General features: G+C 46.6%; 1 protein-coding gene across 5 annotated transcripts in view; it reads left to right on the forward strand.

Annotated features, from left to right (window-relative positions):
* The window catches only part of SLC24A3 (solute carrier family 24 member 3), a 220,803-nt gene that overhangs the window by 124,911 nt on the left and 77,182 nt on the right, over window positions 1-18,710 (forward strand). For 3 of the 5 annotated variants that reach the window (XM_026060212.1, XM_026060213.1, XM_026060214.1), the window contains one exon: window positions 1,403-1,479. The gene's annotated coding sequence lies outside the window, so the exon portion shown is untranslated. Of the gene's footprint in view, window positions 1-1,281; window positions 1,306-1,402; window positions 1,480-18,710 lie in introns of those variants that run through there. The other 2 variants (XM_026060215.1, XM_026060211.1) reach the window with 2 other exon arrangements.

Raw genomic sequence — 18,710 nt, forward strand, 5'->3', positions numbered from 1 at the left:
ACTTTCCAACTACTCCGATAGTGAAGTGCTAAAATAGGCTACAGAAAGGCAAAATCTCCATCCTGAAAGGGCTTGAAGAACTCGTTTTCCAGGTACCTGCCAGGAATTGYGCAGGCCTTACTGATCCTGTCTTGGGGCAGGGATGGATCAAACAACTGTTTGAGGTCCCTCTTAGCCTTTTGGCGATTCTCCTCTTCATCTTCAGTCAGGTAGGAAAATCTGCCACCATGAAAGATGSCTTCTTTGAACTTTCTGCAGAAGCTTGGGCCTGAGATGTCGACACACGCGAGAGCTGTCATCCCCACCCTCGCGGGCTCCTCCGTGGCCAGGCTGTGTTTATGCTCATAGATCTTTTCCCCCGGACCRCGTTGTTTGAGCCGCAGGAGCACTGTGACCCCAGGCAAACTATTTCACGTCCCTGCTTGTTCCCCAGCTAAAACCCCAGACGGGTTTTAGATTGTACCAGTCCTCGGACAGGTGACCCTCTCTATGGGGTTTCTCCACAAATTCGTCAGTCCTGAGCCGGGAGGGCAAAGACAGAAACTGAGTTTATGACTTCAGTTTTTACTTCTGCAGTTGCTTGGGCAGTTTCTGATGTACACGAGGATGGAAGAGAGAACATTGCATGGTCCTTCAGGGAGATCCCCAGCAGCACTTAGGTTTAAACGTAGTGGCTTGTTGGTATGAACCAAAAGAAACAGTGACAAAGCACAGGTACCATCAAGGTCACCCGTGCAGCCCCCAGTTTCCTAGCTAACGGTTTCCTGGTGCGCGGCTGGGTGTTATTCCTGTCGTTCAGGCAAAAAAATGGTGACGGGGGAAGCCTGGGACGCAGAGCCCAGCTGCTCGGGGGCATGGCGTGCGGCGTGCAGCCCTGCGTGCAGCTCGGCACCGTGTTGATAGGAGGCTCTGGGGTCTGTAAATCAGGGTGGTTTTGTTTTCCTAGCACCCGCCTCACCCCCCGCCCCGGTTTTACCCGTGCGGTTTTAGGTACRAAGCCGTAAGCTGGACTTGCTCGGTAAGTGCCACCTGCCATGGTTCTGCGGTGCACCGTTTCCCCTCGAGCGTTTTCGGAAGAGCGCAGCGCTGCCCGCGTGGAGTTTATCTGCAATCTTCAAGGTGTTTTCGCCGTGCATAAGGCTACGGTTGCTGTGGAAGCCGATCACGCAGTAAACGTTCACRGAGAGGCATACGTGGCAGAGGACAAGCGAAGCTAAACGAACGCCGCGAGGGAGCAAAGCGCCTGCGGCACAGGGTCCCGTAATCACGGTTGTCCTAAGATTGCCGCCCTACAGACGGACTCGGGTGGTTTTCTGGTTGTGTTACTTAACAGTGTGTGTAGCAGTTTTGAGTCGCTTGATTAAGCATCTGGGCTTTTTTTTTTTTTTTCCCCTTTTTGCAGCTCTCCATGAATTCCCCAACGACATCTTTACGAACGAGGACAGGAGGCATGGAGCTGTCGTCCTGCATGTCCTTTGTGTAAGTTTGCCTTTCTTTTCCTCTCGGTTTGGCCTGGATACAGTATGCCCACTGACAAGCTGATACAGACGTATGTTGCACGTGAATAAGCTCACGCAAGTCGGCCAGAATGGCTTTGCTGAGGACGTCAGGCTGTTGTGCAGCGCTGTCTGGGAAGCAGTGCCAGCCCCACCTCTGTGGTCCTCTCCCCTCCACCCGGCGGATGAGCTGGCTGTAAGTCAAGCTCTGGGAGCTGGACCTCTTGGCCTGTGTAGCGGTGTCTCCTTTGCAGAGCCAGGTTCCGTCCCCACAGGGGCAACCTGCGTGGAGATACGTTAGGAGTCTTCATTTGAGAGATCAGTAAAGCCCGAGAAGCTCCACTGAAGAGCTTTGAGGCTCCATAGCCAAGGGGGGGATTTGCCTTCCAGCATTGCTGCAGAGGGGATGGTTTGGGAAGAAAGGAGTGTTTCTGGGTCTGCATGCTGAGGGAGAAGGTGCTCTGGCATGTGGAATATGTTGACCCTGTTAAGGGGCAGTATGGAGTCCCAGCTGCCCGCTTTCGCACGTGACTTTTGGGGGAGAGCATCACTTAAGTGCGCCCTGCTTGACTGCTGTCTCATTGATTTTTGGCTGTTTCACTTTGCTATGTTATAGTTGGCCAAATGCAGAGCTTCGGGACATGCTAAGTTATACGACAGCCCCTCGCTCCCAAATCAAATTCTCCAAAAACAAACAACAATAGTTTTTATTTCAGTTTAAGACCCAGAGGGCAAACAACTCTTCCAAAAGTGATGTAAAAATAGACATTATCTCAGTGAAAGAATGAGACTGAAATGCCAGCCTGGCTTGATAGACCTGGAAGGACACTGCGAATCTCATTTTTCCTGATAGGGACTGTGCCTGTAGAAGAACCGTAAATCAAGATTGAGTCTGGAGTTTGAGTAATATTGTAAATAGTCTCAAAACACCCAAATCATCTAATAGATGCACTGAACTGCCTGTGAGAGAGACGAGCTGCTTAGGGACCTTGTCATAATTGCCCACCTGGACTCCCTATAACAATCTTGCATATTTGTTTTCATGTAATTGCCTTCAAAAATCAGTTAAATCTTAGGCTCCCAAGCTGAGGACCACAGCTGTTTTAAACGCCTCATCGCTTAAACAAAATGATTTGAAAACAAGCTTGTTTGAGGCTCAGACAGGGCTTAACTTTTGCTTGAACTTGTTGTGTGCATAACACATGCATGTGTTCCAAAATTTCCCCCATAAATCCTTGCGGCATTCCTTATGCCATTGCTGTAAGGGAAAGACTTAATGAGGATCTTTTGTTTAAAAAGTTGCCAGTAGTATTAATTTTAAAAGAGTTTGGGTCTCCAGAATTCCCCTGACTAGTAAAGTTGCTAGAGTGAGTTCTTCTTCCTGAATATATTGAAGAAAACATCATAACTTCTCATTGATCAATGGCACAGTGGTCCTAGGTTCTTTGGGGAATTTTAGAGGACAGCTGGAAGGTGAGGAAGTTGCCTCAAAGTTCAGAAACATGTCAGGAAGATTTTAATAGGTGCTATTTTTAGCAACTTACTAGTATCCAAAAGCGGCGCAATTTTGAGCTTGGAGTTTTGTGATCGCTGCCCCAACTCTTCCATTTAACACCAGGGTGATGGGTTACCAGAGATGGTGGCCGTGGCTTCAGAGACATCCCTGCTCTGTGCTGCACCTCCGTCGATAGAGAGCTAGAAACATTTTACCGGGGGGAGCAGGGAGGTTTTGCATAATTCCGGGGCTACAGGAGCTGGGACAATTGGAAAACAAACTAAAGGACCCACAAAATTTGATGAGGTTGTTGAAATTCTGGGGCACTGGTAAAGCTCCTGTCTAACATCTCCTGGATTAAAGAGAATGTGAGAACCCAGTTCAAAAAGTTAATTCACCATGCACCTAACCTTTAATAAGGAGCACCATTTAAGTCAGCGGAGCTGCTCTTGGGTTTAATGCTGAGCATGCACTAGAGTACTTTGCTGTGCTGGACGCTTAAAAGCAAAACAGTATATTCTAGGGATTGGCTAAAAATTAAAGATATTCCAGTTGAATTTGCAGAAATTTAAGATTGGACTGTTAGTCCACTAGATAGTTAACTAGTGTTAGAAGACCTTGTGTTCAACAGCTTCAGTAATCTTACAGAAAGAAGCGTTTTCCCTCCAAATCCATTTCTCAACTTTTGTTAGGTAGATGAAGACAATTCTTTTCTTTTTAATGTCTTTTTAATTGAAGGAGAACTGCCGAGGTGGTTCTTCTCAAGGGGGAAGAGGCATTCCTAAGCAGCAAAGAAAATACCTTCTTCTAATGAATATTTTAAAACACCTTATAATTTTTAATCTGCTTAAATGAGCAGTCACCATTAGCTATGTGTAATGATTCATGCTTTCTTTTTAAGTATAAATTAGATTGTATCACATGTTGTAATACGAGTGCTCTGTGTTATGATCTTATTACAGCTAAATGACTGCAATAATTTGTTGAGTAACATTACTATTGACTTTATCTGGCAATCTAAAGGAGAGAGAGAGAGAGAGGGAGAAGGAGAGAGACCTCCAGCGGATCTTCAGCTTCCCTACCTTAGGTATGGGGTGAAGGCTACAGGTTGGGTTTCTCCTGCCTGTCTCTGGTCAACTCTGCGGGTTCTCCATATCCCCCATCCCTCCCACATTGACGAGGGGCGGCTTCTGCCCTGGCAGTAGCATAGGATGCTCTTTGAAATGCCATGGCCTCTGTGCTTGGGCTGCAAGAACAATGCTGCACCTCTGGGATCAAAGTATCTCATTTTACGTCTCTCACACATACCTAGTGCTGATTCTTGGAGTAGTGCCATTTTCTAAATGCCAAAATAACAGAGCTTGGAGATGCTGGTATTGCAGCAGTCATGTTTGAAGGAGGCATCGGGAGTAGTGTTCGTGGAATTGTAAGGGTGGTAGACACTGGAACAAGTTGCCCAGCGAGGTTGTGGGGTCTCTGTCCTTGGAGATATCCAAAACCCAACTTGACATAGTCCTGAGCAACCTGCTCTAGCTGACCCTGCTTGAGCAGGGGGGTTGGACTGGATGTTCTCCAGAGGTCCCTGCCAACCTCAACTGTTCTGTGATTCTGTAATTAAGACGTGGTCCCCAATGACCTTACTCATAGAGTAATGTCTATACATCTCAGTCAACCTTTACTCTGCTATTTCCTAACTTTTGAAAGTTTAATTTTATGACTTTAGTGTTCTTTTACTGTTGTTGTAGCTGGCATATCAGGCAATGCATTCTGTAGAATTTCAACAAGTGACTTAATGCTCATCTTGGCTGACGTTTTCTTCCTTGCTTACATCCTGAATGCTGACTATTTTCTGCTTTGTTTTCCTTGCAGCTGTAGTGCCCCTGAGCCCCAAACAGCATTTGTGTGTTGACAAGGAAAAGTAACTGTTGGTCACCTGTTAAAGTCGTGAAGCTGTATTAGCAACTCTTAATCAGAAGGTGGTTAGGCCAGATACTGTAGTCTTGAAAAATATCGGTAGGCAGTTTACCCCCTTGTTACTCTATTGTGGATAATACAGCAAAATATCAGGAGAGTTTTTAAGAAAGGGATTAACTACCTTTAGTTAAATTCATCTCTGCATTTGAAAAACAACCAGCATAGCCCTGTGCAGCCATTCTGAGCAAAATATGTACTTATAGCAGCACTTTGGTCCCCTGTAAACTCATGTTTCTTAGATTTTGATATAAAAATAATTCTTCTAAAAATTTCTGTGAGTTACAGGAATGAGTTTATGCTGAGACTATTAAAAATGTGGGTTGCTGAAATCATTCTTAATCTCTGTGGAATCCATGTCTCCAAATGTGTTTTTCCAGGCTATTTAAAAGAGACAAGGCCTGAACTGTATTTTTTCATTATTACTAAAAATGAAATCATGCAGTCTTTTCTTACAGTTGAGTACATGAACTATAAATTGGACTATTTTCCAGTCTACCTCAGATTATGATTTGGGCTTCATAAGTGCTCTCAAGGTAGTTTATTTTTCCACAAGCTTTTCTGTCAATTTTGAATAAGCTGAACATACTTTAACGCAAATCAAAACAATTATTTGAAGACTGAAAATTCAAGATGAACTGTCTACTTCATAAAAAAAAGACAAATCTGTTTTTAACAAGAACAAGATGTAAGCATCTGTTGTCCCAACAGAGTCATATCCAATTGCTTCCCCTCTAGCAAGCAGCAAGACAGATACTTCAATCCATTGGTGCTCTATCGTTCTGCCTAGCAGTTTTATTGATTATTAAAAATGCTGTTTTCATTGTCTGTATATATTAAGAGATTATATTGTTAAATAAAATGATAAAAAGAAAGAAAAGGCTAGACTCAACCATCAAACTTTAGTAATCTCCCTGGCAAGAGATGGTCAGACTAGGACATCCTAGACTGTGTAGCGACCGGGAGAGATAGCCAGTGAAATAATAGCCATAGAAATACTGAGTATTTCTTCAGGCAGAGCTGAAGGTGGTCAGTACTCTCTGGCTGCACTGCCAGGCCTGAAATGCCTTTGTAGATGTCTAAGGGAAGATGAAATGTCCTGATATCTGCAAGAAGCTGTGCCACTTTCTGCACTCCATGGCTGCAGAGAGGCTTGTTCAGGGTTTCATGTGCAGACCCTCACCATGTGCTCCAGGTGTGTGAGAAGGGCTCTTGCAAGCTAGACATGCTTCTAGAAAACTGCTTACCACGGTGTACATCCTTGTTCGTACACCATCCTGGCCGTGGACTTCAGTGTGGGGACAGCTGTTTCCTTCCTAGCTCTATTATACGGGTAGGAAACCTTCCTTTCACCAGCTGAGCTTTCCTAGTGGTGGCAAGTCATTTGAAGGTCTCCAGTTATGTCCATCCTGGCCTTCCCCCACAAGAGAAGTCTGAGAAATGTAAGACTTATGCTTCAGACTCATCTCCATAGACTGGAAAAGGTGACATCTGGACCCAGCTAGAGGTCCAGAATTGCCAGGATGGATGAGCCCCATAGACTGTCCTGTCCAGAAACCCACTGTAGATAAATATGGGGCAATCTCATCCTGATATGCCACCATTACAGGACACATTGACCTGGCAGGCTTTGCTGGCACTCAGGCTAGTGCGGGTGCAGTTGGTGTCCACGCAGAGAGCGTACTCCAGCCCTTGCTTTCCCAAGGTACTGGCCTCAACTGCGCTCACTATTTCTAATGCTGCTAGACTTCAGGGCAAAACCTCAGCTGTTGAGGGCTGTCAGATGCCATACAGTTCCGTGACAGCTGACATCAGCTGAGAAGTTTCCCAATTTCTTTCTACCCTGAGCTGTAAACTCCTTGAAACCAATGGAAAGCTCCCCCGAGCTTTAATGTCTCTGGCACTGGTCCAGCCTGTTGGAAGGAATAGGAAGCAGAAATAGCAATGACAACTGCATTGCCTCCGCTTACTCTGGAATAACTGTTTTTAACCTATTGTTAAAGAAAAAACTGATACTTAGAGAAAAAAGACAATTGTTGGCTTTTTCCAAGCTGTCTCTTTAGTCTCGATTGAAAGGGGTTGTCATCCTGTTGGGATGATAAATCTCTAATTCTGTTTTTTACCCTCCGGCAATACAATTGCCAAATGTCTGATCAAATCAGAGAGTGTGTAGAAATGCAGTTTGTGGAGGGAAAAGAAAGCATATAGTCACAGAGTCATATTGCCTAAATTAAAGTTTCTCTGCAGGTTTGAGGAAACCGGGCTGTAACATCAAAGGGGCCTTTATAGTGGTAGGGAGAACAACAGAGTGATGATTAGCAGGTCAGAAGAGCATTTTTCTCATGTTTATTGACCTCCCATTAAACTGTTTTTTTCATTTTAGTAAAAACTTGTTCCCTTTCTCCTCTGCCCTCTTTGCCCATACCTTCACGTTAAGTTCTGAAAGACATCAAGGTGAAGCATATTTAATGGAAGCCAGATAACCAGGACAAATGCTATAAATTGGGTATTTTGGAGAAGGCAGTGGACAACCTTTCAAGGGATTCCCAAGGCATCTTCTCCCTACTGTTTAATAAAAATGAAAACATAAAGACCTACACCGCAGCAAGTCCCACAGTGATGCTACCTAGAATTACTTAACGTAATCTAATGCTTCCCAAAGGTGAAGGTAAATCGCTTTTTACAACCACCTTAAAAATCTAGGAATAACTGAGCAGGAGCAGCTTAGCAGCGGTTTTGGTCAACAGAAAGGTCTGAGTTAAAAACCCTTCAATTTAAAAGAAAATGAGGGCACTACAAACATACTACAGGTTTGGAGCCAGAATGTGTAATTTCCACCTAGGCACTTGTTTGGAGCTCATCGACTGATTGCTTCGCTGCCGTTAATTATTTTCATAGAGGGCAAAAAGAGGGCATATTATTATAGGCACTAACGTGCCCACTAATTCACTAATTTGGGATGCTCGATTTGGAGGGAAGCAGGCTCTGCATTTTCAGAGTCCAGTGCTGAATTAGTAACTGCCAGACCGTCAGCCCGGCAACTTCCCGACATTTGAGAGCGTCGTTAGGCATCCTTAACGGTGTTCTTGCACGTAGGCACATTTCAAGGTGTTCTCATAGCATCTTACTCTTTTTACTCTCGTTACTGCTCTGCCTTYGTTTGCCCTGTTCCAGCGTCGGTCCCAGCGAGCCTTAATCCCTGCCTCTTTCGCAATATCGTGTTAGTCCCCCTCYTCCCAGCTTCCTCTGGGCACCTGCYGAGCGTGGTGCCGGGTGKGTTACRCCAGCCGGCRAGTAGGCTGGTGCCGAGATGCGGTCCCACCACCCGTGCAGGACTGGCCTGAGCGCTGGGGCGGTTGTACGGCTGCGTGGTGAGCTGGATCCAGAGGCCGGCAACCCGCCGGCTTTCTTCCGTTGAGCAGACTGTGGCAATGAGTCTGCTTGAAGGAACGGCGCCTGCGTTGAGAGGTCTGGTGTGCTCCTAATTTCTCGGAGTTAAGCATGGCCRTGGAAACGGGGTGCACAAGCGAGGCATCTGCCCTTTTTGCGTGAACCGTGCAGCAAATCTAGGTCGCTCACGATGCATCTTCCTTTTCTTCTTTGCACAGCGTTAAAGACCATCCGTGTCTCGCTTCTGCGGCGCAGAACTGCCTCGTCGCGGTGTCCTAAACAGTCGTCTTCTACGGCTGCTATGCAGCAGAGACGGGGTCCATGCACAGCTTGCCGCCTATCAAGTTGTGATACTACAGGCTGCCTAGGCAGGGCGAACTCGGATGGTGTGGGTCTCTTGTTTGGTTGTTCTCTAGTTTCCGGGGGTTTGTATGTAATCGGATTTAAGGGAAGTCCTGTGCTCAGTCACAGTGGTTTTCAGGGATGCGTTATAGTATGTGTTGCTGTGTGCACGTTTACGATGGGCAGTTGTATTTGGAGCTGAAGCAAGTCCGACTGGCAAACTATTTTTGCGTAGAAGAACCTAACTGAACCTTTACYACCCAAACCTTCAGGACCTGAAATAACCACAACCTTGATGTCTGAGATAAATTTGGCTTCTTGCTCTCYGCCAGAGCAACGTGTTACCCACTTCTTACTGATCGGTCCGATGGGCATCCAGAAGCTGTAAGGAAAGCTGTTTTGATTCAACAAGCCCTTCCCTGAGGATCTGAAATGCCTAAAATCTCAGGTTCTTCTTTCAAAACTCTGCCCTTATCTAGGAGAAAAGCTTTGGTTAGATAAGAGTTGGACTTTCTGAGGTTGACCCATAATTACTTAGGTCCAATTAAACTATTCAAAATAATAACAAACCCAAAACCTAAATATAACTTTTTCTTCCCTTCCCTCCATTGTCCCCACCCCCCCACAATATCATTTTATTATGTTTTACTTGTAGATTTTTTCTGTGATGGTAAATGTGAACTTTCACGTTAAGTCTTTTGCTGCTTAGAGTAGGTGGCATGAAAAAGCCTCCTGAAGGCCTGCTTCAGCCACTCGAAATGACCAACAAAACTCCACGATAATTTAAAGGGTTGATCGAATGGTGACTTGCTTGTGAACTTCTTCAGAGAGCCATGCCCTGTGCATTTTTTGGCATGGGGTTGCAGGACCTGCTGATGGAGTTGCCAAAGACCACAGCAATGTCCAGGTCACCCATGCAACTGATTTTTCAAGGGCGGTTGTCTACTTTTTGCTAAGATTCAGGCTATAAATTTCAGTGGTTTGGCTTCCCCATGCTCCCCAAAGGGTCGAGCCAGGATTTAGTGCCCTGGATTAGACATGAATGATTTTGTTGCTGTCCTTGTTAGGTCCTCTGCGCTCTGTTTTTATATATGAGGATGGTGGTACAACTGGTTGTAGAGCTGGAAGGTTTTTTTCTTGACAGTGGAACAGGATTGGGCAAGAATCACCTAAAACATGTTATCATATTGAACCCTGAATCCGTTTGGCYTGTTATTTTGGAGACTCACTGAGAAGCAGGGGCATCTGCTACAATTTGGAGGAAGCCATCTATTACATTTTTTAGCGCACCTGCTAATAAGAAAGCGGGAACTGAAGCCTGCCTGAACGTCAGTTGGCTACGTATATCAGCGGAAAAAATGATGAGTAAATCACTCAAAATGTGAGAACTTCCACATCAGCAAAGAATTTTTAAGGAGCACGGCCCCCCTCCCTGCTTTTTTTTTCTTTAAAAAAGAAAAGAAAGAAAAAGATGCATAGCCTTCAGCTCCATAACAAGGTAGAAGACAAGAAAAAATTGTTTCCTTTTTTTGTTATTAAGAGTTCTCTGCCTCTGTTTTCACCTTAGGTTATAGATTCGGTAATACCTTTTGCAGCTATGAATGACTTTCAGAAGTCCCTTTAAAAGATATTACCGGATTTTTATGTTTACAGAAAATTGGCAGATAGATACAGCCCACACCTTGATACTTATAAAGTAATTGGCTTTTTCTTCCTGTTAGAAACTTGCTCATTTTCCTTATAACAGTTTCCTAGCGTCTGGTAGCGTCGAGCACGTGGGAAGGGATGCGAGCCTTGAATGGCTCAGACGCTGGTAAGGGGTTGGGGCCTTTTCCTCCACAGCTTGCTTTCTTGGAGTCCAAACTGGAGTGCATCGTAAGGCGTTAACATCTGTTGACAGTGAAATAGGTAAAGTATGCCATATGTGGAGTGAGTTGGTGGTTTTAGCCTGAATCTCAGAGGAAGAACGTCTCCAAAAAAGCCCATTTTCTTTGCATTGTGAAAGGAGGGGTTTTCATAAGGACTTGAAAGACTCTTTCTAGTGGTAAAATTCCTGTTCCGTTCCCTTCCCTTAAACCAACGTTGTATGAGTATTTGTTTTTTAAGCCTGCCCAAAATGTCGATGTTATTATAAGGCCAAATTGGGTTTCCTCTGTGCTTGGTGTGTTTGATCTTTCATGTAAATGCTTTGCTTTGTAGTGTTAACCTTATTCCTGTTGCCTTATTGCACTGGCTTGGGATCATATGGGACCTTTAAAGCTTAACGGTGGTTGGCCCTGGCTTGTGTTTGGATGGGAAGCGAGGTAATGGCCTTGGTGATTCAGCTCCTCCTATTAAATCACCATTCATTTAATACTTTAGCATGGTGTTGCTGGAGGCCTTTTTTTTTTCCTTTCCACACTGACATAAAACCCAAAAAAACTTGGCTTGTGATCTTTAGCAACCCTATGGGTCTTTTGGAAGAGTCGATGTGTGTTAACTCTAGCGCAGGAAAAACTCGGTTTGATTATTTCAGCTATGTCTTCCCTGCCTGATTAGTTCTGCACCGGTTTCCTCTCCTCTAAAGCTATTTTGTGCTGTTGCTGGTGTGACCTGGGACACTTTTTTCTTTTTCTTTTTCTTTTTTTACTATAGAGGGGCTGCAGTTCACTTTGCATTGTTAGATGTAAGAGGTGGTGCATAAATAAGATACTGTTTTGCTAGCCAAAACGTTACTATAACTCTCCGTTACCAGAGCATCTCCAAAGGGATACTTAGATCTAAAGCCTTTCCCACCTAACAGTCATAAACAAGTAGAGTGGATTCACGGGTTGGAGAGGAAAATTGGAGCRTGGGTATTATCACAGTGACCAGAAAACCTGAAGACCTTTTCCCTGGATTAGCTGTGTGTGAATCTGGCATCTTTTTTGAGGATTAAACCTACTATACCTATTTCACACAAAGTTGCCTTGCTTCCAGTCCCGTTTCGGAAAGGTTGCTCTGATGGTACAGAGAGGAGGGGAGGAAGGGAACCACACGTTCACGGGCCGTTCAGTGTCAGTATGTCCATGAGGCACAGAGACCACAATCCTGCTCCTTCGAGGAGCTGTGTGAACGTCTTTTGAGGATTTGGGCCCGAGGGACATGCTGAAAGTCACGCAGGAGGACTAATGGACTGAAGAGGGAATTCAGATTTTCCCAAATCCCCTATCCATTGCCCCTGCTTGCTGAGAGCAGGCAGGTCGCCACCATGGGTGGTGTCACTTGTCCTCRCGCACATCGAGCTTTTTAAAGGAATCTCTCACTGTGTCCAAGAACATTTCCACCTTCTGCCTTGCTTGGAGGTTGGCAAGTCTGGCCTACAGTCGCAACGACACAAGCTGCTAGAAACGTCGTGCAGGCAGCTGCAGGTGTGACTGCCCACCGGCTCGGCTGAGACACCAGCAGAGATCGCACGAGGGCATCGAAACGAACCTGGGAGTGAAGCCTCATAGGTTCACGCGAAGAGCCACTGCAGACAGCAGCTCGTATCCTAACGACAGACGCTGCCGGAGGAAGCTGGAGCTGGTGCAGCCATGGGCACATGCAGTGGTAGCGTCACAACTGGAGAATGGCAATCTCAAGCTGAGGCCTGATAACGGACAGGTCGGGGCCAACAAACTCCTAAAGCACTGCAGACGTTTCCAAAGGAGTCGCAAGGTCTTCTTACAAACCTACATGCTCTTTCCCGATGTTTCTCACCTTCGTTTGGAAGCGCCTGGGACAAGATGTCCCATATGTCTGTCTGCAGTCGCTCCATCCGGCAGGACGAAAGGGACCTTTATCCCTGGCAGAGCCCGAAAGAGCTGCTCTTAGCTTGCTCTTAGCCTCCAATAACTCTTTTGGTTGTAAAAGAGGCTGAAGATGTCAGAGATCTCTTGATAATACCRCAAAGCGATGTGTTGACTTTTCTAATAGAAGAAGGAAAACGGTTAAAATTAGCGCTGTTTTTCAGGTAGATGTTCAGCAGGACCCAGCGCAGCGGGGAGCTTCTCCCAGTTCAATTAACGATGGACATATTTAACACAGGGTGGGACGCTCCTAGCCAAGAGAAAAGACTATATAGAAGGTTTCACAGTTTGCTGGAGGCGTTTGCTCAAGGCTTGTACTTTGAAGGCTTTCCTTCARAGGAGGGCTGCATGGTCAGCGATGCAAATTTTCATTGCAGTCAGTGGTTGTTGCTTTGGTTTGCTTGGCTGAAGCAAGAATCCTGTAAGATCTGATAATGCTGCTACAGAGGACAAATGCAAGTGCAGCTGTAGAAGTAATTCCATAGCAGCAAGCAGTATCTGCAAAGGAAAATGCAGATTTTGAGTTAAAAGGGGAGCTCATATATAATAAGCATCTTTTTTTTTTTTTAATGGACACAAATACAACTGTCTCAATAGGGAAAATTGTGGCTGATGCAGTATTTCAGTGAGTTAGTCTGTTAATGAACGTAATGTTGTTCTCAGGTATACAGATATAAACCCGGAATAATTTCATGGATGGGAACAGATTTATGCTGATAGAAAACTGGTTGTTAGTGGATATCAACACAATATATGTTAGTCTGAATTTAAACTGTTACTCCAGTCTCCCATTTTCCTTTCCTTAAACCTGAGATGGGTGCCCTTTCCAGCAGCTTGTAAAAATCCATAAGACTCAAATAAATTCCCTGTGGAAATGAGCCTTTTCTTTTTGGTCCCAGATACGCTTTGGAAAACACACAGGATCCCCAGCTGGTTCAGCAGGTCGTGCTTGAGGCTGGTGTGAGGGGCAGCAGCTGCTCCTGTCTGGATCCCGTTTGAATCACGGCTGTGTTACTCCAGGTTTGCATCAGCGAAGCTCTTGCAACCAGCAGTGGATCATGCTCGGAGATTCTTGTTTATTTTACCGTACGGGCTTTATTCTGGGAAGTTGGAAAATAGTCTGAAAYGATCACGTTCGGTCATCTTACAAGTCACGAGCTTCGTTGGCTTCCGGGCGGGCGCTGGTAAGAGGATGTTGTAGCTCCTCAACGCGGGCTGGTGCGCGGAGAGGCGGGGGGTACCGCTCGTGCCGCATCGCTTGCAAAGCCAACAGCCGGCGGGGATTTGTTTCTGCAAAACGGTAACTACTAAAATACACCAGCGGTTGGAGACCCGTCCGATTAAACCTCCGATTCGGTAAGTTCTTAACCAGCAGGCTAACGCAGCAGCAGCAGCTGCACGGCCCCGGTCTGCCYGGGCAGGTTGCAGGCGTCCCGGTACCCAGCCCTTCCCGCGCGGGCGGTCCGCCGCGAGGAGGAAGGCAGGTTTCCTGGTGCTCCTCCGCTCTGTGCAGCCGGCTCACGGCCGAGCCCTTTGCAGCTGGCTCGTCCTCGTAGCCGTGAACCTCGGGGTGGCAGCCGGTCCGGAAAGATTCGGGGAATGCAATGCGATAACCTCGATGAAGGAACGGAAAGGCTAATGAATGTGCCATTTTGCATAATAATTAGTGTGTCTCTGCGTGGTATTTTGGTGTGATTTATCAAGGTTGGTAAGCTGCCTGTCCAAAGTAGCCTGCATGCGTTGGAGACGGGGTGTCTCACGGACGCAGAGCTGATGTCCACCAAACTCATAACCCAGTCTCCAAGGCCCTGGGATTTAGATAAACCTCTCGCTCCTGCACCTTGAGGGTGACCAGCGCTTCCAAAGTGTGTTTTCAAAAGTCGTCGGYACATCTGGGTGCCCCAGAGTGTCAGATTTGCCGGCTCTGAGGTGCCAGAGCCTGACCCTCGCAAGTGCTCAGCATCCCTTGGGGCAGGGGAAGCTGTGTGTCCTCTGCTGAAGCGCGCTCTTTTTCCAAAGGCTTTGAGGTGCCGTGAAGTGCGAATGCAAAGCAATTTACAGCGATAGCCCACAGTTAAAGATCTTGGTGTGAAGTTTTCGGGAGGAATAGTCCTAACATTGAAAAGGTAAAATAGCCTCAGGACTGAGATCCCACTTATGGTGATGAGTGTTTCCATATGTCATGAAAGAACCTTTGCGTCTTCAAGACATATTCTAGAAGTATAACATAGGTGATTTCTCCTGTTTCAGGAATATCTTCCCTCCTGACAACTAAGTGTTTGGGATGTCTCAGTTGTCTAGCACGCCATTCAAGGCCCCTGATTTTTCCACAACRGATGCTCTGAACGCATGCGTGCAAATTCATCTTTTGGCCACCTCCGCTCTCGATGCAGGTCTTTGAGGCTCTGTTTTAACCCACTAGGTGGGATTCCCAGGGGGAAACCCGAAGTTTGAYCTCCAAGAGCAGAGTCACAAGGTTGCTCTGCTACTGCCATTTTATATCAGAAGCCATTCCTTTAGCCAGGGCAAATATTATTCCATTTTAAAGTAATCTCTGTATCTATAGCCAAATTCATCCTAAATTCAGTCTGGACGTTAGATTATGGGGAAAGTATGATCAAGAATTGTTGTACGGATCTTAGTTTTTTAATAGACAAGCTGCTGAAAAAATGTGGAAAATCAAATAGCTCTTTATATAAGCCAAGTCTGTATAAGCTGTGCTGGTTATTTCGTGAAGAGTAATGTGAAAGAAAGCAGATATCCCAAAACTAAGATGTCGGGGTGAATATCTTTCAACTGTGGAGTCTTTAACTGATGAGAAGGGATTTGTAGGTAGACAGGCAAGTCTGAGTCTGACCTTCATAGGCGTGGGACCTGTACCTGATGCTGCCAATTGCGCATTACATCAGGAAAACATACTCGGTTCGTTCTTTGACTTAAATACTGCTCCAGGCTGGAAATCTCCCCAGCCCATATTGGGTAAAGCAGAGAGGGAACGGTGTTGATGCAGGCAGGGGCTGCTCATGCTCGTTATGAAGTTCACCCGTATCCAGAGCGGTTCCAGCCGGGTGGGGAGAGTTGGATAATTAAGCTAGTAGAGCCTGGTGCTTCGGTGAGAAGATGACTTGGCACGTGGCTGAGGGACCTTGCGGGCAGCCGGGGCTGACGAGAGCTGCACGGATGAGGCTCGGCTGCCGGAGGACGCACAAGCTGCCTTTCATCACCCCTCATCCCGAGGCTCTTGCTCCCAATCTGTACATCTTCCAGCAGGCGCTTTCAGCCTTTCCCTGAAGCAGCTCCTCGGGCTTGGAGGAGCACTCTGTAAACATCTGCTGAACTATCTCGTTACCCCCTCCCTAAGCCGTCCTCCGCCACGGTGCCTAGAATAAATTTGGCATTGACCAAAGGGGGGCCAGGATGACTCTGTCTCATGTTGACCAGCGTTTTCCTGTTTCTTCTTGCTCCCTCTGACTGTACCTGCCTGGTGTCTCCTGTCTTTGAGTTGTAAGCTGCTTTTTATTTTTATTTTCTATTTGTTTTCTGACCCACACCTATGCAAAACACGGTACAGCTGGGTCTCCTGGCTTGCGGCTGGTGCTGTTCGGTACTGTGGCAAATGCAAATAACAAAAAGAAAAGTGGTGACATGAACAGCTGTGAGGTTTCTTCCTTAAATTAGAAGTCTAACAGCCGAGCACTGTAAATTGAATGTATTCCTCCTCTGTCTAAGCCTCTGCTACCTGTTTTCCCATGTTTCCTGGCGTTCGCGGAATAAGCGCTGTTGGTATAGGTGCCTGTTGGTGCCCAGGAAAGGAATACAGCTGAGGATCTTGACTYGAAGTGAAATCTGGCCCCGTTTAAGTCACTGAAGATGTTTCTGATTCATTTCTAGCAGGACCACAATCTTTTGTCCCTCTCTGTTTTGCTTGGGTGCCTTTTCTTGCTCTCCAGCTCTGCCGTTTGCCACGCGATGCTCCTGGGTGCTGGTTCGGTCCTGGGCACCGCCAGCCCCRGGTCGGGAGCAGCAGGGACGCGGGGAGGGGAGATCAAATCCTCCAAGTCCAGAAGGACCAGCGTGGTAGAGCTCTGCCTTTTGCCGGCGCCTTTTCTCGCTAACCTCATGGCCAGCAAAACTGGTGCTGAAAAGGGAATGGGAAAGAGCATCCGTGGAATTAGTTGTCCAGAGGTTGTCCCCAGGGGCCGGAGAGTCGGAGCTGCTGGGAGCCAGAGGAGTTTGGAGGAASTCGGCGAACATCTGCATGTTCAGCTGCAGCTGGTGATGAGCCGTGGCCAAAGCCAGCCTCCACCATCCTTCCTTACGCGCAGCGCAGCAGTCAGGGAAGCTGGAGTTTCTTGGGAAGCTGGAGTTTCTTTGGCAGCTGCCTTGCAAAGAGGGTTCCTGGCTTCCCATAACGYGCTGCTCGGCCAGGTGGGCTCATCTCTGCTCATTGGGGAACTTTCAGTAATGATATTCAAAATACTGCTGTCTGCTGCTGGCCGTGACGCTGTTTCTGTATGTGTCTGCCCTTGATTAAGGAAAAACTTGGACTACTAAGAAACAGCAGTTGCCTTCGTAGGGGAGCACAGAACTGAAAAATTCTTGGTTTTCCCCAGCTAGGCCTGGCATCCAAAGTGACGAGGAACGCGTGTAAGGAACATAAGCAGACAGACCTTAGAGAAGCGGACTGCACCTTCCTTTCCTGCGTGTCTTGGTGCGTTTGTCTTTTGGGAAGAAAACGTGGTATGGGGATTACTGACTCCTGCAGCACTGGAACAGTCTTTTGGTAGAGGTCTTGCTCTAGATCAATAAACCAAGTTTTAACCTGAGAATAAGACTGGTGCAGGCAAGTCAAAGGGCTGCTGGACAAACCTGGTAGATTAGCATTTATGCCCTGAACAAGACAACGTGCATTTCAAGGAAGATATTTAATTTCCTTTGATACAGAGATTGCAATTACTTCTCTGATGCTTCTTTGTTAGGAGCATTATTTAAAAATCAATCCTAATGTATTACATAATGTGGTATATTTAATCTTTTTATGCAGGACTATTGTATTTTCGTTATTTTTTTCATGCCCTTTTGGGGAGGAAAAGTGCCTGTTGAGTAGGTTGCCTGTTTAAAGACTTCCGTATCTTCACTTTGGGCTGAATGCAACKAAACGATGCTTGAGCTGAGACTCACTTTTTTTTGCATGCTGTCAATCACATCGTTCCTTATTGCCATCTCCTCCCTCGCACTCCAGCTCTGCCCACAGCACACTCACCTTCTTCCAGTGGTTGGTGCAGTAACATGGGAGCAAGTTCATCCGAGGTGGAAGCTGATACCACCTAATCAGCTGCAAAGTCTCAAAGCCGTGCTGTTTGCGTTTCCCCATGTTTGACATGCAGGACAGGCGGTCTTGGCTTGGTGCTGGCTCTCTTCTTTCTCTCCACGTAGGCTGGTGTCCGGGCTTGGTCTTTACCTGGCCGACGTGACGTGGAATTTAGTTCTTTGGGTGCTGGCCCAAGCTCTAAGCCTTATTTTTTGTTGTTTTTTTATTTAAAAAAAAAAAGCTTCCAAGGAAGTAACATTTATTGTTCTCATGTGTTCACTTACAAAGGCTAATTGCTGGTGTTTCAGTTTGTGAACCAAGCTGTTTTCTAACTAGATACTCCGTAGACTTTGACGCTTCATACTGCTCTGTGCTCAAGTGAGTTTAAAAAATTAGGGGAGACTCCCAGCCAAAGCCAGACTTGCGACGGCGATGAGGTCATTAAAAATAAACGCTGYGGAATAAGTCAGCGTGGGCTCAGGCCGGTCCGTTCTGTGAGCCTGACGCAAAACCTGCAGAAGTCGCCTCCGGTAGTCGTGCTGACGTCGGCAGGCTTTGGCTCCGTCTTGGCGTCCTTCCGCCCATCAGCAGAGGCAGCAGCACGTGGGTCCCCAGGAGCTCCCAAAGGACCGGCGGATGCCTGGCAGYAGCTTCTTCACATTCATTTTTCCACTCCTTGTTTGCCTTAACTTAGACTGGCGGGCATCTTCAACGTGATGTCCGTCCAGCCTTACCGCTGCTCTGGTGAGCACAGCGTGGGATATAGTAACCTGGTGGGATCCGAAAAAATGGCGAGGACGTACGGGAGGCAAAGACGGCGCGTGCGGGCCACGTGTTGAGGCGGCTGCCGCGATGACCTCGTTCTGCTCCGGCGTGTGTGCTTTTTTGTTTTTCTC

The sequence above is a fragment of the Apteryx rowi genome, unplaced genomic scaffold, assembly GCF_003343035.1.
Source record: "Apteryx rowi isolate R43461 unplaced genomic scaffold, aptRow1 scaffold_167, whole genome shotgun sequence".
Classification (NCBI taxonomy): Eukaryota; Metazoa; Chordata; class Aves; order Apterygiformes; family Apterygidae; genus Apteryx; species Apteryx rowi.